Here is a 24,412-nt window from a genome sequence, read left to right as displayed (position 1 = left end):
TGCAGCTAACTCTAAATAGTTTATATTACTTTTATAGAGCAATAGTTTTAGACTATAGTGGTATTTTTTGCCTTCATATCTCTAAGTTAGTCCTCATTGCACTGAATGAAAAACAATACAATGAAAGAAAGCTAACAGAAAAGGAGACTGGGCCAAATTCATCCCTGCTGTAAATCAGTTGACGTTTATGGAGTTACACCAATGCTGAATTTGTCTTTCCCAGCATAGTTCTGCTGACTTATTTCAGGAAAGATTTGTGCAATTACCTCTCGATTTGTGGCTGCCAATGGGATTTTGCTGGTAAAAAGTAAACATTCTATATGTTCAGAGGTGCTGCTAACACTGAATGATTTAATTACTTTTTCAGTTAGGTACTCCACATGGTTACAACCCACACAGTCTCCCCACTCCCTATCTGTTACCAGATTTGCCTGTTACTTTGGGGTACACTCATTTATTAGGGTTACTCTTCTGGGGGGAGTCTGTAATTTTATCAATGTACTGCTTGTGCTGAGGGGCTGATGATCATATCCTTCCCTAACTTCACCAGCTCCATCCAAATCATGCTCCCAGGGTCGGCGCTGCCCAGGGTTGTGGGAGGTAGGGGGATTATAACTGGGAGGGTGACTGGCAGAGTGAGGACCATTATTCGCAAATGTGATTGCCTGTACTGACTCTGAGGTAGTCTTTTTGCTGATTTGTCTTTTTAATACACCAGTCTCTTGCAGCAAATCCCCTGCCTGTTTGATTTTTGCCACTAGTTCATTCCAGGTTAGGTGTTCTATATCCACAGCCCCCAGGGTCGTTTTTGTCAGAATTTAATCCTGCGTAAGTGCTCTGTACTAATTCAGGTCCCTGTTAATGGGAAGTGATAATCCCATTCTCTTCTGTCTGGGATAATGAATCAGCAAGAGCTGCCAGCATCTTTTTTCAAATTAGGTAAGCTTCGGGGGCTCTCCTGGTTTCTGCTCTTCCATTATATATAGTTGGTTTTCTCCTGTCTCAAGCGAGCAACCAAGGGATTTTTTTCAGCCATCTCTACTTCCCTTATCTCAATAATGATAAAAGCCCTTTCACACAGTCACAGTATTGCTCTAAAATCTTTACTTTTAAGGCACAACTCTAACTCCTTATTGCATAGTCCTACAGTTATTCTAAGCACGATTCTTAACTTAAAAGTTACAGGACATTACCAAATATTCTATGAGAGAGAGACCTCGCAAATGGAATTTAGTCTGAAAAAGGAAAACAGTTTACACAGGTCTGTGCCTCAGTTTCCCCTCTCCGCAGCAATTACTCAACAAGTACCACATTATTAGGGTCACATGTTGTCCACATTCCTCCATCAATTTGTTGCCAGATTTGCCCGTTACTTTGGGGTATGCTCATTTATTAGGGTTACTCTTCTGGGGGGGGAGGTGTTTCTGTAATTCTATCAATGTACTACTTGTGTTCTCATATGGAGCTCTACTTCTCCCTTCTGCAAGTTCCCTCCCAATAGACCTATCCTGCAGGACCTAGGTTCCCCAGGGCTTGGTTCTTCCAGCCCCAGAATCAGACGACTGGGTTAATCAGCACTCCCAAGCTGACCCCTTATGTATCCCTGGACTCAGTAGGGTGGGTTGAACAGCACCGCCAAGCTGTCACCATCATAAGCCACGGGATAGAGTACACCTGAGCAGGGTGGGTCGAGCAGCACTTCCAAGCTGCCACCCTCATATGCCCCAGGTTCAGCATGTCCCTATCCCCACTTTCATGTTACAATAGTTCTGGTACTAACCCACTTGATGAACAAACCCCACAGGATTCATCATGTCATCTGATAATGAAATCCAACTTAAATCTGGTACTTTTCCATTTAGAAGGAGAGGTGGGGACCCAGATATACAAAAGATTCCTGCCTTGTGCCAAAGCTATAAAAGGGGGTGGAGCAGGACAAAGAGGCGGCCAGTCATGAGAAAACCCCTGCTTACCACCTGAGATGTCTGCTGGAACTAACAAGGAGTGTGCCAGGGGAAAGGATTGGGCCCAGACTAGGAAGGAGTCTAGTCTGTGAAAGAAGGTTATTGGAACATCTCTGAGGGTGAGATATTACCTGTAATCAGTTTCTTAATGTATTAGGCTTAGACTTGTGTGTTTTTGCTTTATTTTGCTTGGTGACTTACTTTGTTCTGTCTGTTATTACTTGAAACCACTTAAATCCTACTTTTTATACTTAATAAAATCACTTTTGTTTATTAACAAACCCACAGTAAGTGATTAATATCTGGGGGAGCAAATTGCTGTGCATATCTCTCTATCAGTGCTATAGAGGGCGAACAATTTACGAATTAACCCTGTATAAGCTTTATACAGAGTAAAACTGATTTATTTGGAGTTTGGATCCCATTGAGAACTGCGTGTCTGGATGCTGGAGAGGTAACCTGCTGAGCTGTTTTTGGTTAAAGTCTGCAGCTTTGGGGGCGTGGCCCAGACTCTGGGTCTGTGTTGCAGTAGGCTAGTAGGTCTGGCTCAACAAGACAGGGTTCTGGAGTCCCAAGCTGGCAGGGAAAATGGGCTCAGGGGTAATTTCAGCACATCAGGTGACAGTCCCAAGGGGATCTCTGTGACCGAACCGTCACAATGGCCCCTAAATTTGAAATCAATCCAGTGTTACAGCACATGTCTAAATGATCAGGTCTGAAAGAATCATTCACTATGTCTGATTGAGTTTTGTATCTTCAGCTAAGACTATTGTGTGGTAATATTGTCAGTGTCCTCTGGGACCTGTGGGGTATTATTCCAGAAGCCCTGAAAAATTTCTTTACAGGTGCAAATCAGGTGGTGTTTCGTTTCTGCTCAATTTGAAATACAAGGGGTAAAAATAAAGTGCTTTGACAAATGAATAATAACTGTGCTAAATACTGACAGTCACGTAGAATCTTTTATCTAAAGATTAGACATTTTAAAAGCTGACTTACAGGATGCAGAGCTATAGGACACTATACAGCCCATCTATCTCTCTGTAGTGTATTGACATTCATGGTGTATAATGTTAAATTTGCTAATCTATCAAACACCTGATAAACAAATATTATCTGGCTTATTTTTCAGCCAATATCCAATTAAATATCATCGATATTGGCTTGTCACTCACTTTCCTTTGGAAGATCTCTTCCAGTGACAGGTTTTTGGCATTCTGTAGAAGTGATCATTGTCATTTAGTATTTGTTGCTTCTTCAGCTGATGAAAGTAGACTAGTGATGTTTTGTTGGTACCAAATTGACACATTGCTAAATTACTTTCTACTTTTTAATCCATTGGCACCAATATTTCTTTCCCTGGATGTTGATGGGCGAGTCCATGTCTAATATTCTCTCCTGGGTAAAGTCAGCTTAAGAATTCTGTATAAGGAACACTGTAGCATGCAAAGCTGTACCTGCTGTGGGGTTCCGTATATTCTCCTCTCCATTGGTGCAAGTAAATCTTATTAGCACTAGGTCAATACACACTTGTGAACAGACACTAAAAAACAGATATCCTGGCAATTAAGAGTCCCTGTTGCGGTGCTTTAATTCTCTGGAAACTAATTCCCAAATGGATGTCAGTTAGGAACTGGCTGATTTCCAAGGTTAAGAGGTGGTTACTATGCCAGGGAGATCTTAGGGTTTCTGGTCACTGAGAGATGAGACTGGACTGGATTCCTGATTGAAATTTATTGTCTGGTCTGTTTGGGGGGGCTGTGTGCTAAGCACAGCGGCCTGCTATGCAAGGCTGAGAGCTTCCTAACAAGGCTCTAGCCTGCCATCCTTTGATCCATAATCCCTTGACGAGGGGACAGGGCTAACTCAGAGAGGCGGTAGCTGGGTCGACAGAAGAATCCCTCCATTGACTAGCGCTGTCTACACCAAAGGTTAGGATGGCTTAACTATGTCTCTCAGTGGTGTGGATTTTTCACACCCCTAAGAATTGTAGTTATGCCAATATAACTTTCCTTTATATCAATATACTGTGATACACAGTCCCTTTAAATCAGGGGTTCTCAAACTTTTTCGCAGTGTGGCTGGCCCATGACAGAAAGATTGTCTCTTTGCCTTCACATCTTCTATACAATTGTTCAGCCTGTCTTCCCTCCCATTTGCTATTACATCAAATCCCTACAGCAGCTTCATATATTGTTTACATGAAAAAGTAATAGTGCAAAGGTATTTCTTGTATTTCTAGCTGTCTCTTATATAATTTAGCAGCTGGAATCAAGGAAGAGAGCCAGCAGCACTATGACTTGACTTAGACCATTGATTTTCAGTGAAATATTTGAAGTGCTTTGCTGGATTGGCCCAGAGTGCTCAGCACCTTCCAAGTTTGAGCCACATACAACCAGAGATTGGTCCACACACCACCGGAAGTCCACAGACCACAGCTGGGAACCTCAGTTTTAGATAACTAAAGATTTGCAGTTAGATAACCTCACTGTCTGCCAAGGTATTTCTTATCATGAAGTGTAAAGTAGTACAGGGAAAATTTAAGGTACTAAAATAAGATAATCTATTTATTTTAGATAAAATTGGCACCCCTTTACTTTAAAAATTATACATGTAGGAAGCTGGGCAGTGTCCGCTAAGCTTATCAGAAGGTGGTGGTTATGAAAAGTAATGTTTAGGGTATCTTTGGGAGTGGTTGTCAGTGGGGCCTCAAGGAGAGGTTGCTGTTATATTAGACAAAAAACAGTTTTGTTTTGTTTTTAAAAAGCATCTTCCTGATTTCTATTGGCAGCTCCAGCAGAATTCTGTGGTTAATGTGCTATCACCTTCATGGTCCAGGCATAGGTATCCCAGAGAAGGATTAAGTGATCAAAGTTATACCTCAAAAGAAACAAAAAAAGTACTAATATTCTGAATTGCCTCTTGTTGGAATTATTATTATTTATTATGCAGGATATTACCAGGATGATAATTTAACCATAAAGTCCTTTGTTAAATCCAAAGGCCAAATGGTATTTATACAATTGCTTTAAACATGCCTGAAAAGCCTAAATAATTAAGCAGTTTTCTACATCTGGTAACAAAACATTTATAAGCATTTGATCAAGATACTTACAAATGGGCTAAAGCCAAGGGTACTTAGACCCCAGCTCCAACTTGTTCAGACAGGTATAAGCAATGACCCTTTAAGAGATTACTTTTTTATACCCTTTAACAAACAAGTGATGTCATTTCGAATTATTGGACCTTAGCTAAGGCCAGATGACGGAGTTTCTTATGCAGATAATTATTTACTGCACCTGGTACCCAATTAACTGTTTTATTTCTATCACTTTAGGCCAAACCTTTCTCCAGATGTAAAAGATAAACCAAGAGAGCCTTTTAGCTAGGGTTACCATACGTCCGGATTTTCCCGGACATGTCCGGCTTTTTGGGCTCCAAATCTCCGTCGGGGGGGGAAATCCCAAAAAGCCGGACATGTCCGGGAAAATCGGAGCGGGGCCGGGCCAGGCCGGGGGTTCCGGGGCCGGGCCGGCGGAGCGGGGCCGGGCCGGGCCGGCGGAGCGGGGGCTCCGGGGCCGGGCCGACGGTGCCGGGCTGGGGGCTCGGGGGCCGGGCCGGCGGTGCCAGGCCGGGCTGGGGGCTCGGGGGCCGGGCCGGCGGTGCCAGGCCGGGCCGGGGGCTCGGGGGCCGGGCCGGCGGTGCCGGGGGCCGGCGGTGCGGGGCCGGGGCCGCTCGGCCGGGGGCCCGGGGGCCGGGCCGGGGACCGGCAGTGCTGGGCGGGCCGGGGGTGCTCGGCTGGGCCCGGGGCCGGCACCCCAGGGCCCGAGCCGACCCAGGCTGGAAACGCCGGGGGGGCCAGCCTGGGCCGCGCCTCCTCCCCCCACACTCCCCCTTACCTGCTTCAGGCTTCCCGCGACTCAAATGTTCGCGGGAAGCAGGGGAGGAGGCGGAGACTTTGGGGAGGGGGCGGAGTTGGGGAGGGGGGCGTGGGCGGGGCTGGGGGCGTGGGCGGGGCCCCGTGGAGTGTCCTCCTTTCGGAGGCACTAAATATGGTAACCCTATTTTAGCCCTTCTTAGCGACAAATTTTCAAAACCTGAGCTCCAAAATGCATGTGCAAAAGATATTCTTTGTGCTATTGATAGCCTTGATACACTGTAACACCTGCTGTGCAGAATCGGTTTAATAGGAGCCCCAGAAATTTATATGTACAACATAGGAAAAATGCTCATTTTTCTCACTTTTTTTTTCTTAACTGAAGTAATCATACATGCCTGTAGATCTTGGTACAATATAAACTAAGGAATCACTTTGTACTTTATTAATATAATATTCTCTTTTATAGGGTTACCATACGTCCTCTTTTTCCCAGACATGTCCGGCTTTTCGGCAGTCAAACCCCCATCCGGGGGGAATTGCCAAAAAGCCAAACATGTCCGGGAAAATGGCGGCTCTGCTCCTCCCCGACTCTTCGGCTCTGTTTAAGAGCCGGGCTGCCCGAGCACTACCGGCTTCGGGCAGCCCCCATGCCTCCAGACCCTGCGCCCCCAGCCGGGCACTTCCCCTCCCGGGCTCCGGCGGCGCAGGGTCCGGAGGCACGGGGGCTGCCCGAAGCTGGTAGCGCTCGGGCAGCCCGGCTCTTAAACAGAGCCGAAGAGTCGGGGAGGAGCAGAGCCGCCATTTTCCCGGACATGTTTGGCTTTTTTTTTAAAGTTTGGCCCTAGAGATCAAATGTCTCTTAGTCAGCTAGCCGAGAGTTAATGTAGATTCCAGATGAGCTTCCAAAGATGTAGATTCCTTCAGAGTGTCAGTATAATTCAAGATAACCTGGAGTCATTTTTTTAAAAATTCTCTAAACTGTGGCAATGTGCATCAACTGGCTCATAGTTAGGGGAAGAGCGGTGTAGGAGCATAGACCCACATAAGATTTGTGTGAACTATGATTTTAAATTGAGTTGGGATATTAGCATGAGCAATAGGCTCAAAACATGGAACCAAAAATAGTGAAATCATGAGAAAGAAGAGTTGTGTTAAACTTGTAGTGACCTTTCAAAATACCAGTATTATCTTTTATCTTAGATGCTGCTGTTCTCTGAGCAAGTATATAACACTAGTAGCTCAGATCCCAGTTTGTGTGTGAGAGCTTCTTTCTCTCCCTTCTCAAGAGCAGACAGATCAGGTGAGTGCAGTTTACCCTGCTTAGCAGCCCCAAGATGAACGGATTAATCTGATTTTGTTGTTCATATGAAGGTGTTCACATTCAGACAGCATTCTGGCTTGCAGCCCTCTTTTTCTCTCATTTTTTTCTGCCAAGGTAAAATTTGCAACTATTTATTGCACAGCATTATGCCTGAGGAATTTTTTCTCATAGGTTTAAAATCTCAATGTTAAACAGGTCCATTGGTGCAATAGTTACAAGTTAGAGTTGATTTTTGGGATGTGCATGTAATTCCCCTTCGTATTAACAGAAGTTACATGCACATGTTGACAGAAACTGCTGCAGAGTTTCGCTTTTACTTGATTGACATAACTTTCCTCCTGATGATTTGTGTCCAAATCTCATCTGGGTAGGTTAATTCACAGTATGTATCTGGTGAATGTACAAATCAGTAGCAATTCTCAGGTTCCCATCTTCAACTCCGGTTAGTCCCTGAGCACAGGCAAGTATCACATTGTAACATCTAGCAGCACCATTTGTGATTAGGCAGCTTTTCAAGATACCCCTAGGTTCAATATTTGCAAAGAAAGTGCTCTCTAAAAGTACTTACTCATACCATAGCCAACCCAAGGATTAAGCCACTATCTAGTTTGCACAGTAGGACAAAGCAGGAGAAAAATTAGGTGGGATAGAAGTAAAGATAAGGGGGCAAACAGGAAATGTAATCAAATCAGCAAGGCATGGCCAAAATGTAAAACTAGTCACTTGGCCCCATCTTTCCAAGTTCCAACTTCATCACACTGTCTACAAATCCTGCATATTTCCTTTTACTACACAGCAAAGGAATGCACAATAGAGTATGCTGTATTATCACAAAGTTTAGTATTACAGTTTTTATTCTCAAATAATAATATTCAAGTTATTAGTCTCAAATAATACATCAATTACATTAAAACTGCTTGTCAAGTGAATATTCTTATTTCACTGAGGTCTTGGTCCTGCCATCCTTATTCAATCCATCTTCTACTGACATGCTCCTCAGTTTACCTGGGCTCTTAATAAAAGGACTCAGGCTTCAATATAACAAAGCACTTAAGACCACGATTAAATCCATTCCTATTCAACAAAGCACTTAAGAATGGATAAAAAGGTTCTATTTTTAGTCAGGTGGAATTATTATGCACATATATGAGTATGAGTCATCAGACTTCATATTTATCACTTTGAATTTCTTGTTAAGACTGGACCTCAACCTGCCAGTGCTGAGTTCCCTCAGCATATCCCAAAGGATTAGATTCAGTAGGATAAAATTAGTACTAGTCTCTCTTTTCTAAAGAAATTTTTTTTTCTTAAAATAATATTACTGGTCTTTGTTGTTTTATTTTAGGCTTTTGAGAGGCTGGCTCAGCTTATAAAAGAAGCTGCATGAAGAGACAAAAGAAAAGCTTTCAGTGAACTAATGGGGTTTTCAGAAAACAAGCATCATTTGAAGTGTCCATTTTTATGTAATTATTAACAATTATTACACATCCTGTGTTCTCACTGTTCTTAGCTCTTACAAGAGTTTATCTCAAACTACTTTTACTGTAATGGTATTTAAATGTGTTAATTCTAAACTCGGTCTTGGATTATACTCCTACAAACACATTAAATGAATTAAACATTTATTTGACCTCAGATAGTTAATAATTTTGCTATTTCTAAAACCCTTTTTTTTTTTTCAGCACTTAGTAACCCTATGGAGTTTGTACCTGGAGCTCATTACGATAGCGCTGATGTATTTAGTATCAAGGATCATTGTTCCTGGTTACACTTTTGTTCCTCCTGATGTAATTTAACTATAAAGAGCACTGTGAGGTGCAGGTTACAGTTATTTATTTTATAGACTTAACTGAAAGCACGAACTGGAGCCCCTAGGTGCCTATACATCTGTACAGAACACAGGAAAATTATACTGGCTGAAAATTCAGAAAAAGCCTGTGAATCCACTCTTCCGACCTAGACCCCGAGCCCAACCCTTTAGGAAAAGCCAGGGAAAACAGAGAGACTTTAAAGCATGCCCGGATGGTTTAAAAAAAAAAAAACAGTAAATAACGGGCTTTGTCACACTGGCGTGGGTGCATTCTAAAGTCAGTGACCATCACTAAAAATGCCTTGCCACACGTCTATTTAACCCTTCAGCTAAATAACTTCAGTGGGAACAGCTCTGTGCTCCCTGCTTTAGGAAATCAGGCCACTTAGTAGTCTAAATTTAGAAACCCATTTATGAAAATCTTGACCTAAAATCTGTATTCTGCTGTTGCTATTGAAAGGAAATTACCTCCTGAAATGGAGAGCTGGTTCCATGGTTGTATAGCCAGAAAGCCTGTTCAGTTTCTATTGATCAACAACTGGCCAGCCTCTTCCAGCAGAGCTGAAATTGACCGGATCTGGAGAGAAGTTAGCAGAGGAACAGTTTATCTGGTCAATTTCAGCCTTGCTGGAAGAGGCTGGGGACCAGAGTTCTTGCCCTTTTAGATCAGCAGCGAGCTGGCTTTGTGTCTGATCAGCATAGCCCTGATCAGCCCTTAAATTTGGGTGCCTGGCTGAGTGGGGAGGCAGGGGCAGGGAGCCCTCACCTTGACGGAGCTGCCCGGAGGCAGGCGGCAGATCATCTGCAGTGTCTACAGTGTTTGTAATCTTTGTCGCGTGTACTCTACTGAAATAGCATAATAAACCCGTGGCTTTACGTTTTAATTCAATCGTCTGATACCCCCTTTTAATTTTAAAATATGGATCGGTTAGTTGCTAAGATAAGAAAAGGAGCAGTCAAACTGAATTATAATGAATGTGCTGATAGTAGTGCAAACACCTCGGACTCCTCGGTTAAGAACTTACATGAAGATAATGCCGCCACCAGTTCCAGTGCATGCAATAAACTGAGTAATGACCAACAGAAACAGACTTTGTCTCTTAGTTCAGGTCAGTGTAGTTCCTATTCAAAGCCATTAAACATTCCATCTGATGACCCGGTCTGTGATATTCCAAAAAATAGATTAGAACGCCAGTCTCGATTATCTAGAGGTCCTTATCAGCCTAGATTGAGCATGTTTCCCAGAAGTAAAATAGGGAATAAACAAAGAAGTTTTCAGTCTGATTGGTATGAAAAGTATAGATGGTTAGAATATAGCCCATCAAAAAACGCAGCATTTTGCGTTTATTGCCATTTCTTCTCCTCTAATGACGCAGCAAACAAAGGTCACACTGATCCAGCATTTATTGATAAGGGATTCAGAAACTGGCATAGGGCTAACAAATGTTTTAAAAACCACCAACTGTCAAAATCTCATGTTTTGAGCTGTTCTTCATGGTCAAGTTTTAATGAAGGGAAACCTATTGATGTATTGTTGGATGAGGGCAAGCAGGCTTAGCTGTCTAAACAAGAAGAACGGTGCCATAACCGAAGTGTAATGGAGCGACTGATTGACATTGTTCTGTGTTTGGTGAAAGGTGGGAGACCATTCAGGGGTCACAATGAAAAAGCTGACAGTTTTGAGAAAGGTTTATTTCTAAATCTTGTCAATATGCCTCAAAAATATGATCCCGTAATGGCAAAGCATGTGCAACAGTTTCCTCAAAACGCTACCTATCTGAGTAATCGCATCCAAAATTATTTAATTGTGGCCTTGCACAACATTGTGCAACAAAAGATTGAGTCTTCACTAAATGGAAAAATGTTCTCAATAATTGCCAATGACACTACTGACTATGGACACCATGAACAGATGTCCATTGTGATGCGGTATTTTGACAATGAAAAACATAGTCCAGTTGAACATTATGTGTCTGTTCAGAGACTATTAATAGTTGACGCTCAGTCTATTTTTGACCAGTTAAATGACGTCATTGGCATTCTTAAAATTGACTGGTCATCAGTGATGTCTGTCTGTTTTGATGGCGCAGTTACTATGTCTGGATGTATTGCGGGAGTTCAAATGAAATGTAAAGAAAGAAACAGTGAAATACTCTATGTACACTGCTATACGCATTGTTTGAACCTCATCCTAGTAGATGCATGCACTTCAAGTAAACAAAACAGAACTGTCTTTGATTTTTTTGGTGTTATTCAGACTCTTTATGCCTTCATGGAGGGGAGTCCTGTGCGACATGCAGTAATGGAGAAGATTTCACAAGAAGTAGGATCCCAGTTGAAGACTTTGAAGTCACTGTCAAACACAAGATGGGCATGCAGAGCAGAAGCAGTGGCTGCTGTAAAACAAAACTACCCCATCATTTTACAAGCTTTACAAGAGATTATCGAAACAACTCGCCTTCCTGATCCTAAAATAAAAGCCAGGGGCCTTATCCATGAACTAAATTCATTCAAGTTCATCTTTGCCCTTCACATGATGCACCCTGTTCTCCAGATGGTGGTAAAAGTGAGTAAGGCTCTTCAAGCTCCAGATCTCAACTTACTTACTGCAATGAGAGGGGCGAAAAGCTTGCGTAACTCTTTGGCTGTGATGAGAAGTGGCCCAGAATATTTTCAATCGATTTTCAATGACAGTGTGAAAATGTGTGTAGAGAATGATATATCGATTCCCACAGTTAAGAAGAGAAAAATGTCCACTCATATTGATGACACATTTGAGTCCCAGCATCACTTTGATACAAAAGAGGAACAGGAGAGAATAACTTCATTTTACCCACTCCTAGACTCAGTGATTACCGGCATTGACCAGCGATTTGAACAGAAGACTTGTAAAACTGTGACTGCAATGGGAAAACTGCTGAGCTTAGACATTGGCAGGGACGATATGAGAATCATTGCCAACAAATTTAAAGTGTCCTTGGATGAGTTGGAAGCTGAAGTCAGATTGCTTCAGGTTTATGATGGCTCTGTTCCTAAAGGTAGCACTACGAACACCACCAGAGAGTGGCTTGATTGGCTAAAGGAATCGGATCAGACTTCCCTGTTCCAGGCCTTTTACAAATCTATTCAATGCTTTGCTGCAGTCTTACCTGTTCATGTGAAAGAGCCTTTTCGAAACTCGCACATGTAAAAAACAAACTAAGAAGTACAATGTCCCAACAGCACCTCAACTCACTCATGATTTTGTACATTGAACAAGAATTGGCTTTGTCAGTTAATTACAATGATGTGATTGAGGAATTTAAGTCCATAACACGTGGTGAGCGACATCTCATTCTCTAGGACAGGAAGATGAAGAAACCTTAATCTGTTTTGGTCAATCTGGGTTAGCTCAGTATCTGGTTAAAGATAAAGATCATGAAAATTGACTGCATCTTTGTATACACCTGGTTATCACTACAACAAAAAATTTGGTATTTTGTGTCTCATTTTTTAAGTTTGTATTTTTTAAGTAAAGTTTAGTTGTTAATTTAAAAAAAATTAAGTTTAGTTAAGTTTTAGTTTCTTTAGTTTGTTTGATGAATAAAAATAATGTCCTTTATGATTGATTCAATAAATGTTCGCCTTTAAAAAAAAATTCCCTGGGTGCACACCCTAATGAAATGCGCTGCACACGCCTCTGAGCTGGGGTGACTCTTCTTTGTGCTATTGATAGCCTTGATACACTGTAACACCTGCTGTGCAGAATCGATTTAATAGGAGCCCCAGAAATTTATATGTACAACATAGGAAAAATGCTCATTTTTCTCACTTTTTTTTTCTTAACTGAAGTAATCATACATGCCTGTAGATCTTGGTACAATATAAACTAAGGAATCACTTTGTACTTTATTAATTTTATATTCTCTTTTATAGGGTTACCATACGTCCTCTTTTTCCCGGACAGTTCCGGCTTTTCGGCAGTCAAACCCCCATCCGGGGGGAATTGCCAAAAAGCCAAACATGTCCGGGAAAATGGCGGCTCTGCTCCTCCCCGACTCTTCGGCTCTGTTTAAGAGCCGGGCTGCCCGAGCGCTACCGGCTTCGGGCAGCCCCCATGCCTCCAGACCCTGCGCCCCCAGCCGGGCACTTCCCCTCCCGGGCTCCGGCGGCGCAGGGTCCGGAGGCATAGGGGCTGCCCAAAGCCCAAGCGCTACCGGCTTCACGGTTTGCCGGGCAGCCTCCAGACCCTGCGCCCCCGGCTGGGCGCTTCCGCTCCCGGGCTCCAGCTGTGCTGGGGATGCGCCGGCCGGGGGTGCAGGGTCTGGGGGCTGCCCGGCAAACCCTGAAGTCGGTAGCGCTGGGGCAGCCCTTTCCCCCTGGCTGGGAGTGGGAGGGAGGAGGGGGCGGAGTTAGGGCAGTGAAGGGGCGGAGTTGGGGCGGGGCTAGGGGGTGGGGAAATGGGCGGGGCCAGGGCCCGTGGAGGGTCCTCTTTTTTTATTTATGAGATATGGTAACCCTATCTTTTATATGTTTTAAATCATATATTTACAACACTTCAACATAACTGTATTATGAATACAGAACAACATCCTTTCTCATCCCATTACATTTTCTTTACCTAATCATTTGGTTGTAAACCTATGTTTAAAAATGCTTTTGGTTATATTAGGAGTTTCAAAATCAGGGCTCCTTTTTCTGAGAAGGGCTTATTTTTGGGAATACTTTCCTTGGAAGATCATTCGACAATAAAGCAAGGACTGGAGGCGTTGGATTCATTGTCAAGAAACAAAAAGTTCCAAGGATAGTCAGCTGTGACATCATATCACCCTGGATAGCAGTTCTCATGCTTCAGACAAAACAAAGGAAAACGATTAAAATTATTCAGGTGTATGCTCCCATGCAGCAAGTGGAAGACGAAGAAATGGAACATTTCTATGAAGAGCTGGAGGAGGTAATGCAGAAAAGATCCACCTACACAGTTATCCAAGGGGACTTCAATGCAATAGTAGGTGGAAAGGAAAGTGAGAAAGAAAAGTATGTGGGAAAATTTGGTAAAGGTGTAAGAAATGATCACAGAGCATGTCTGGTTGCATTCACAGAGGTAAACCATCTCCACACAATGAACACAATATTTCAAAAAGAAGATCATCGGCACTGGACATGGAAAAGCCTGGCTGGAGTCACACTGAATCAGATTGATTATGTAATGATGGATACTAGAAGAACCTTCAATGATGTAGCGACAATAGGAGAACAAATCATTTTCACAGGCTCAGACCATTATATATTGCGCTCAAAACTATGTGTTGACAATGTCTACGAAGACTGAATTAAGAAAAGCCAGAAACCAAAGCAAAAATGGCACTTCAATGAAGAGGTATTTGCACAGGAAGTAAGTGAAATGGACCTTGAGTATAAGGTCCATAAGAACATTGATGAGGACTATGAAGAGTTTATCTCGCAGATAATCTCATCAGCTAAAAAGGCAAAGGCATTGAAAACGCTGAAATGCAAGCAGAGGATCAGCAAGGAAACTGTGAATCTGATGGCGAGGAGGGCGCGCATTAAATTAGAAGGAAAAATGGGCGAAGAATACAGAACACCATGCAAAGAAATCTGTGTGAAGATGAAAGAAGACTATGAAGACTTTAGAAAGAAGAAATTGAGAGAGGCGGCCAAAAAGAAACAGAGTCTGAAGAAGGTAAAAAGAGATGTTAGGCTGAAACAGATTATCCCAGCAGCGCTGAAAGATGAAAATGGTGAAAGGACATTGGAAAGGAGCAAGATGAACGAAATATATACAAAATTCTACAATGACCTCTACTCCTCGCATGACAATGTCCAGCGTACACCGTCAAGACAGCAGATTACAGAAGAAGATCCTGACGTTATGTGGAAAGACATTGAATATGCAGTTCGTAACATAAAGACAGGGAAGAGTCTGGAAGTGGATGATGATTGGCCGGAATATCTTAAAGCAGAAGAAGATATTCTCTTCAAAGCATTGGCACAACAGTTCACCATCTACATCAATAGCAAGCATGTTCCAGATGCATGGAAGAAATCAGAAACAATACTATTGATGAAGAAAGGTGATCCAGAAGAACTGAGCAACTACCATCCAATCACACTCCTTTCACAAGTGTATAAAGTCTTCACCTGCATCATACTCAAATTGGATTAAGAAGGATCTTGAAATGCACGAAAGCAGAGAACAAGCTGGTTTCTGCTCAGGGTATTCAACAATTGATAACATCCACTCAGTTCGGCAGCTCATCGAAAAATGCAAGGAATGTAAAGTACCATTGTGTATTGCATTTGTTGACTACAAAAAAGCATTTGACTCAGTAGAGATTAATGCTGTACTCAACACGTTCAATGAAATCAGAATCAACCTGAGGTACATCGACCTGCTGGAAGAAATTAACTGCAATTGCTTGACAGAGATATTATTCAATGTCCCCTGCATTATTACTATACATAGAGGAGTCAGACAAGGCGACACAATCTCAGCAAAGCTGTTTGCAGCAGTATTGGAGTTGCTGTTCAAGAAATTGAACTGGGAATAAGGAATCAGAATTGACGGAGAACAGTTAATGCATCTTCTCTTCACTGATGACTGTGTAATACTGGCAAAGGACACAGGAGAACTGGAGAACAAATTGCAGCAACTGCAAAGGCTTTCACATGATATTGGGTTGGAAGTGAACATGTCGAAGACAAAGTGGATATGGAATGAGCATTGTGCAGAAGGAATCATCACTGTAAATGGGAAAGAAATCGAGGAGGTTGACAAATATATTTACCTGCATCAGCAGCTGAGCAGAGACAACTCATTCTAAGGAGAATGCAGTAGGAGACAAAAGGCAGGGTGGGCAAGTTTCAAACAAAATAAATATGTCTCTAACAGATGATGAGCTGCCCATGAAGAAAGGAAAGAACAGTTTAACTTCACTGTTCTGCCAGCAATGATATACGGAGCAGAATGCTGATCAATGACGAAAGCGGAGGGAGAAAAATTCGCTGTCACCCAGAAAGCAATGGAAAGGTGAATGTGTAAGATATCGCTCTGTGATCATATACCAAATTAGGAGATCAGAAGATGTACAGAGGTGACCGATGTAGTGCAGGCAATGTATGACGCAAAGCGAAGATGGGCGCATCATGTAATCTGCAGGCAAGACAATAGATGGACAACCTGCATCAGTGACTGGATTCCCAGAGATCTCAAGTGACCGCAGGGCAGACCAAAAACACGCTGGGCTGATCCCATGACAAAACTCTTTGGACAGAAATGGAAAGAACGTGCTTGCAACAAAATAGAATGGTGTGGCGTCAACTTTCGTTCGTGGAGGGACGGATGAGGACAAGACGGACACAAGTGACAAAGGTAACTTTCTTTGGTAAATAATTTACAGTATTTTCAAAATAACTGTTTGGGTAAAGTCTGAAGCACACTGATGATGTGGAAGAGAGTGAGTATGAGGAACTAAGAGATTATTGTATATTTTCTTGTCACCGTATTAGGAGTAAATCTCATTGGGTTATTATTATAATTCATTGATTATTACTTCTTTGTGTTTGGTTGCTGAAGGGATGCCTCTTCTGAAGACCCTACTGTTTCTCTGGTCTTTTTTCCTACTCCACATCCCTGTTGGTAAGTTTTATTTCTAAATCATTAAAACTTTGTTTTTAAAATTGTAATTTCTTTCATTTTTGTTACATGTCACATTTTTAAGTGTTGTAGTTACCTAAAATAAGTAGTGCCCAGGTTTGTTTGTTTTTGAAATCAGGACTCTCAACAAATTCCCAAGATAGCCCACTTGAGAAAATTGACCCTATGAGGAAAATTTCCATTAGTAATGTTGTCTTTAAGTTGCGTCTCATTTACCCTCCTTCATAACAATTTTCTAAAAAACAGCATACTGTGTACTGGCTATAGACTTCACTTTAATTTTCCTCAACTTCTACTTGCAGATCCTCAGCTGGTGAAATTTTCACCAGCTGAAGATGTGTTCCTTAGTGTTTTCTTCATTTCTACCTCTATTTCTCCAGTCTATTTCCAACTTGCTATTTAGGTCTGTCTATCTTGCCACAAACTATTTTCCAATCATTTTTACTACCTTCCTGTCTCAGTGACTGAATTTTTCCAGAACAGCTCTTTAGCGGGTTATTCTTTTCCATGGAGGTATTATAAGAGAGGTGCTTCAGTGTCTATGTATGGCCTGCAGGAACAAGCCTATAAAGGAAATTCTAGTTTGCACTGTGTGTCTTCTTCACCAGAAGAAGATGACAAAAGTATTGCAAAGCCTCCTAGGGATTATCTTGTATAGAAGGCCTCCCCAGGAACTCTAGGCCAGCTCATGCTGGAGCCCAACACAACACAGAGGTGTGACTGGGACATTCCAAGGCATGCTGAGGGCATGGCCAGCATCAGGGCCCAATTTTGGGACAAGCGACCCAGGCTTGGGGTGCTGTAAAGTAGGCAAAAGTTTAACAAATGGAGGGGAGGCACCAAAGCACGTTACTGTACCTAGTTATTCTGCAGTGACAATAGCTCATAGGCATCGCTGCAACTGAGGCCCAGGTTAGGGCTGTTCTAATCTGGACTGTGCCCCCTCTCCCTCATTGGGGGTAGCACTAGCACATAGACCATAACACTTAGCGATGCAACTGCTATTGCAATGTTCATAGTAGTAGTAACAGGTAGAAAAAACGTTTTGATTTATAGAACTGTAGTGAGGCGGCCTGGCCCCCGACGGCCCCTGAGGGAGAGGAGCCTGTATTGGCACCCAAGTGGGCGGAGCCACCGCCACCTGTTCCCGCCCCCCGGAAGTTAAGGGGCGGGACAGGAAGTATAAAAGCCAGGCCCCAGCACTCAGTTGGAGCCCAGCGGCCGGAGAGGCCAGACGTGCCGGTGCGAGCTCCAGCTAGACCGAGCCTTCCCAGAGCCAGGTACCCGGACGCGGACGGACCGAGCCTCCCCAGAGCCAGGTACCCCGACGCGGACGGACCGAGCCTCCCCAGAGCCAGATACCCGGACGCCGGCCGACCGGACCTCCCCAGAGCCAGGTACCCCGACGCGGATTGGCCGAGCCTTCCCCGAGCAAGGTACCCCGAAGTGGAGTGGCCGAGCCTGCCCCGAGCACGGTACCTCGAGGGGGAGCCCGAGCGCCCCCCTGACCCGAGACCGGAGGAGCAGCCCGACCCAGACGACCCTCTGCGAGCTGAGGAACCCATGGTGTGGGACCCCACTGCCGAGCCCAGCGATGAGCAGGTACCAATGGAGGGGGAAATGGAAAGTAGCCCGGGGGTAGCTGACCCCAGTCTGGCTACAACAGAGGAGCCAATGTCGGTGTGTTGCGGTCAGGACCCCACCGACACAGCGGCAGACTGACTGCCGCTCTTAGGGCCCCGGGCTGGGACACAGTGGAGTGGGTGGGCCTGTGTCCCCCCTGCCATCCCACTTACGGGTGGCAGCCTCCCCCTCCAGCCAGCGTTCCGGCATCGCAATTGAACTATTGTTTGTTGCCCCGCCCTGACTAAGGGCCTGGGCTTACTGACTCTGTTAGCGCTCAGCTCCTGACACAAGGTTCTGAGCCCCCTGAACTATTGTTGGTTGCCCCGCCCTGACTAAGGGCCTGGGGCGTCCTGAGCTTGTTAGTGCTCAGCTCCTGCGACCCGGATCTGAGCCCCCTGAACTATTGTTCATTGCCCCGCCCTGACTGAGGGCCTGGGCTTACTAACTGTTAGTGCTCAGCTCCTACGGCACGGACCTGAGCCCCCTTGGACTATTGTGTGTTGCCCGCCCTGAGCTAGCGCCGGAGGCTTGACTGACTTTGTACTCCCCAGCTCCAGGCCGTGTAGTGAGGCGGCCTGGCCCCCGACGGCCCCTGAGAGGGCCCGACCCCCCGCACCGGACCTTTACAAGAACATATAATCCAAGTAAAAGAGATATTGTTGCTAAATGTTGAAATAAGTCCTGTAGTGTTTTATAAAAGTAGAAAGTGAACTGAAAAATAACTATGTTACTTCCTTCTGGGCATAGATATAAAGTTATGTTAGGACCTCTCATTTCTCTCCAAAGTGACCATTTAATAAAATAAAATACAAATATTAGACAATAGGAAAGGCAGGCTGGGGAGCAGAGAGAGGATCAGGCCTTGGAAGATGGTTCCAATTTTCTTTTGCCATCTAGAACAGAACGAAAATGGGCTACTTTTGAAGCTCTGGCAGGAAACTGATGGTTGTGGTCCTTGTTAAGACACAGTGGTGAAAGACAAATGCACTTCTAGTCTCCTTTATGAAGTACAAGCTGCCTTAAATGGTACCATTTCAGAAGTGCCTCCACATTTTCCCAGACATGCACACAAACATTAAACACACTCTAATGGGCTAACTGTAACACAACCACAAAGAGTAACCCTAGCTTCTGAACAACAGACTCTCACTAGCCATTCTAAATCCAGCAAGGTCCCTTTATTACTCTGCCCCTAACATTATGGAACCTGAACTTCCTTAGTTGCACTCAAAGAGGCACAAACAGCACACACCCCGCCACCTCCAGCTGTAGGGAATCAGTCCCAGATATGCGGGACCGAATCCCCCTTTAGGGGAAACCCAAGATCCAGTCTAAAATCTTCCCCAAACCTCTTCATGAAGTAAAAAACCTGCCAAAGAAACATAATGTCTATCAAAAGCTGAGTAATGAGGCTAAAGCATCCAGTCATTTCTTTGTTTAACATTTGTGTATAGCCCCTAGAACTAATGACTCCTGTCAAGGCTGGATCCCCACTTTGAACTTTAGGGTACAAATGTAGGGGCCTGCATGAAAACTTCTAAGCTTAACTACCAGCTTAGCTCTGGTTCCGCTGCCACCATCAATTTTCCCTCCCTGGGAAGCCTTGAAAAACCTTCACCAATTCCCTGGTGAATACAGATCCAAACCCCTTGGATTTTAAAACAAGGAGAAATTAACCATTCCCCCTCCTTCCTCCCACCAACTCCTGGTGAATACAGTTCCAACCCCCCTGGGATCTACAACAGGGAGAAATTAACCATCCCCCCTCCTTCCTCCGACCAACTCCTGGTGAATCAAGATCCAAACCCCTTGGATCTTAAAACAAGGAAAAATTAATCAGGTTCTAAAAAGAAAGCTTTTAATTAAAGAAAAAAAAGGTAAAAATCATTTTTGTAAAATCAGTATGGAAATTAACCTTACAGGGTAATCAAACTTAAAGAGCTCAGAGGACTTCCCTCTAGTTTCAGGTTCAAAGTACAGCAAACAAAGATAAACACTCTAGTAAAAGGTACATTTACAAGTTGAGAAAACAAAGGAAAACTAACACGCCTTGCCTGGCTATTTACTTACAAGTTTGAAATAGGAGAGACTTGTTTAGAAAGATGTGGAGAACCTGGATTGATGTCTGGTCCCTCTCAGTCCCGAGAACGAACACACTCCCAAAACCAAGAACACAAACAAAAGCCTTTACCCCCCACCCCGCCCCAAGATTTGAAAGTATCTTGTCCCCTTATTGGTCCTTTAGGTCAGATGCCAGCCAGGTTACCTGAGCTTTTTAACCCTTTACAGGGAAAAGGATTTTGGAGTCTCTGGCCAGGAGGGATTTTATAGTACTGTACACAGGACAGCTGTTACCCTTCCCTTTATAGTTATGACATGCCCCCCAAATCACAGATAGTGTTGGACGTTTGGTTCCACACTGGCTGTGATTTCTTCCTGGAGTTCTAGGAGAAAACAGAGTTAATAAGACACATGTACCTTTAGACATACTACTGATTATATAAAAACTAACAATATGTTTCATTCCAAGAACAATTGTTAACCAGTTAACTTTGGCAAACTTTTCCGGGAGAGTGCATCAACCACTTTGTTAGAAGCTCCCGAAATGTGTTGTATTTCAAAATTAAAATCTTGGAGAGCTAAACTCCACCGAAGAAGTTTTTTGTTATTTCCCTTGGCGGTATGAAGCCACTGTAGCGCAGCATGGTCTGTTTGTAGTTGGAAACGCCATCCCCAAACATATGGGCGTAGCTTTTTCAGCGCATACACAATGGCATAGCATTCCTTTTTGCTGATTGACCAATGGCTTTCCCTCTCAGACAGTTTCTTACTGAGAAACACGACAGGATGGAATTTTTGATCCGGTTCTTCCTGCATTAAATCTGCTCCCACGCCTTGCTCGGACGCATTTGTGGTTACTAGGAACGGTTTGTCAAAGTCTGGGGCCCTTAGCACAGGGTCAGACATGAGTGTTGCCTTAAGCTGGTTAAAGGCCTTTTGACACTCATTAGTCCACTGAACTGCATTTGGCTGTTTTTTTTTGTTAGGTCTGTCAGCGGGGCGGCGATTTGGCTGTAGTGGGGTACAAATCGCCTATAATATCCAGCCAAGCCTAAGAAGGATTGGACCTGTTTCTTAGACTTTGGAACCGGCCACTTCTGGATAGCATCCACTTTGGCCTGTAGGGGATTTATAGTTCCTTGACCCACCTGGTGCCCCAGGTAAGTTACTTTGTTTTGGCCTATTTGACACTTTTTAGCCTTAACAGTTAGTCCTGCCTGCTGGATGCGCTTGAAAACTTTTTCCAGGTGCTCCATGTGCTCTGCCCATGAATCAGAAAAAATGGCCACATCATTGAGGTGGGCAACTGCAGATTCTCCCAATCCCGCTAGGAGACCATCTACAAGTCTTTGGAAGGTGGCGGGTGCATTTTGCAACCCGAAAGGGAGTACATTGAATTTATACACCCCTGCCTGGGTGACGAAGGCTGACCTTTCCTTAGCGGGTTCATCTAGTGGTACTTGCCAGTACCCCTTGGTTAAGTTTAAAGTAGAGATGAATTGGGCATGTCCCAATTTCTCCAATAGCTCATCTGTGCGTGGCATTGGATAGTTGTCAGGACGAGTTACAGCATTTAGCTTACGGTAGTTTATGCAAAAGCGTATTTCCCCATCTGGTTTGGGAACTAGAACCACTGGAGATGCCCATGCACTTTTAGAGGGGCGGATTATACCCATCTGTAGCATGTTCTGGATCTCCCTTTGTATAGCAGTTTTGGCATGAGGTGACTCCCGGTAGGGTGGGGTTTTAATAAGGTGAGCATTACCTGTGTCAATGAAGTGGTATGCCCGTTCGGTCCATCCTGGAGTGGCTGAGAAAATTGGTGCAAAGCTTGTGCACAGCTCCTTGATCTGCTGTCGCTGCAGACGTCCAAGGGTCGTGGAGAGGTTCACCTCTTCCACGCCACCATCCTTTTTTCCTTTGTAGTAGACACCTTCAGGCCACTCCGCGTCATTTGTTTCCTGGGCTGTAAACTGGCAAACGTTTAATTCTCTGGAATAAAAGGGCTTAAGAGAATTAACATGGTATACCTTAGGCTTTATGTTGGAGGTGGGAGAGGCTATGAGATAGTTAACAGCTCCTAGGCGCTCCTGGACCGTGAATGGTTCTTCCCACGACGCTTTCATTTTATGGGCCTGGAGCGCCTTTAAGACCATGACTTGGTCTCCTACTTTGAAGGACCGTTCTCTGGAATGTTTATCATACCAGGCCTTTTGCTCTTTCTGAGCATTCTTTAGGTTTTCTTTAGCAAGGGCTAAAGAGTGTCGGAGGGTGCTTTGTAGGTTGCTTACAAAGTCTAGAATGTTAGTTCCTGGAGAAGGCGTAAACCCCTCCCATTGCTGCTTCACCAACTGTAATGGCCCCTTAACCTCGCGGCCATACACAAGTTCAAATGGTGAAAACCCTAAACTGGGATGTGGTACAGCCCTGTAGGCAAAAAGCAACTGCTGCAACACTAGGTCCCAATCATTGGAGTGTTCATTTACAAATTTACGTATTATGGCCCCCAAAGTTTCATTAAACCTCTCCACCAGGCCATTGGTTTCATGGTGGTAAGGGGTGGCAACCAAGTGATTCACCCCATGAGCTTTCCACAGGTTTTCCATGGTCCCTGCCAGGAAATTAGTTCCCGAATCTGTAAGGATGTCGGAGGGCCAACCTACCCTGGCAAAAATGTCTGCTAATGCCTGGCACACACTTTTAGCCCTGGTGTTGCTTAAGGGTACTGCTTTCGGCCATTGGGTAGCAAAATCCATGAAAGTCAGTACATACTGCTTTCCTCTGGGTGTCTTCTTTGGGAAAGGACCCAGAATATCCACAGCTACGCGCTGAAATGGGACCTTAATTATGGGTAGTGGCTGGAGAGGGGCTTTAACCTGGTCTTGGGGCTTTCCCACTCGTTGGCACACCTCACAAGACCGGACATAATTAGCAACGTTCTTGCCCATTCCCTCCCAGTGGAAGGACTTCCCCAACCGGTCTTTGGTTTTGTTCACCCCAGAATGGCCACTGGGATGATCATGGGCTAAGCCCAAGAGCTTTACCCGATACTTAGTGGGAATTACCAACTGTCTTTGAGGATGCCAGTCTTCCTGGTGCCCACCAGAAAGAGTTTCCTTGTATAAAAGTCCTTGTTTTACAACAAACCGGGATCGGTTAGAAGAGCTGAGAGGCGGTGGGGTGCTCCGCGCCGCCGCCCAAGCTTTCTGAAGGCTGTCATCTGCTTCCTGCTCGGCCTGGAACTGTTCCCTTGATGCTGGAGACATCAGTTCCTCCTTGGACTGTGGACTGGGGCTTGGTTCCTCTGGAAGCGATGCAGGTGCTGGGGCTGTTTCCATTGACTGTGAACCGCTGTTCGCTGGTGCACTATGTGGTATTTCAGGCTCTGGCTGAGCCTCTTGGGTAGGGTTATCTGCTGCTTCTGCCAGGTCAGGCTCGCTGGTGCCCTCTGGCATTGGAGTTGTAGACAGGTTTGCAAGCGCTGGACTCAGGGCTTGCAATGGTTCTGGTGCTGGTTGCGTTGCCAGTTCCGGTTCTGGGACTAGCTTTGGCTGGGTTTCTTGGATTGGATCCACTACGGTTGTTGCAGTTGTTGGCAGGGGATCCAGTTTCACCACCTTTGTCTGGGTCTCCGGTAACACAGACGGGGCCCTGGTGGACGGCTCAGGAACAGGGATGGGGGTGAAAGCTTGCTTAGCCTGGCTGCGGGTGACTATTCCGACCCTCTTGGCTAGCTTCACATGGTTGGCCAAATTTTCCCCCAGCAGCATGGGAATGGGATAATTGTCATAGACTGCAAAAGTCCACATTCCTGACCAGCCCTTGTACTGGACATGCAACGTGGCTGTAGGCAAGGTTACAGACTGTGACACGAAGGGTTGAATTGTCACTGTAGCCTACGGGTTGATGAGTTTGGGGTCCACTAGGGATTGGTGGATAGTTGACACTTGAGCCCCAGTGTCCCTCCAAGCGGTAACCTTCTTTCCGCCCACTCTCAAGGTTTCCCTTCGCTCCGAGGGTATGAGAGAGGCATCTGGGTTTGGGGATTTTTGGTGTGATTGGGGTGTAATGAACTGTAATCGGTTGGGGTTCTTGG

At 44.5% G+C, this 24,412-nt stretch overlaps 1 protein-coding gene across 6 annotated transcripts in view; it reads left to right on the top strand.

The window, feature by feature from the left end:
* Positions 1-1,777: 1,777 nt before the first annotated feature.
* Positions 1,778-24,412, top strand: part of LOC101933473 (kynurenine/alpha-aminoadipate aminotransferase, mitochondrial) — a 49,268-nt gene continuing 26,633 nt past the window's right edge. For 2 of the 6 annotated variants that reach the window (XM_065596582.1, XM_065596575.1), the window contains exon 1: positions 21,335-21,476. The gene's annotated coding sequence lies outside the window, so the exon portion shown is untranslated. The other 4 variants (XM_065596576.1, XM_065596580.1, XM_065596581.1 and 1 more) reach the window with 4 other exon arrangements.

This window comes from Chrysemys picta, chromosome 5 (genome assembly GCF_011386835.1).
Source record: "Chrysemys picta bellii isolate R12L10 chromosome 5, ASM1138683v2, whole genome shotgun sequence".
Lineage (NCBI taxonomy): Eukaryota > Metazoa > Chordata > Testudines > Emydidae > Chrysemys > Chrysemys picta.
Note: the sequence above shows the minus strand (reverse complement) of the source record. Positions and strands in the feature narration are given on the sequence as shown.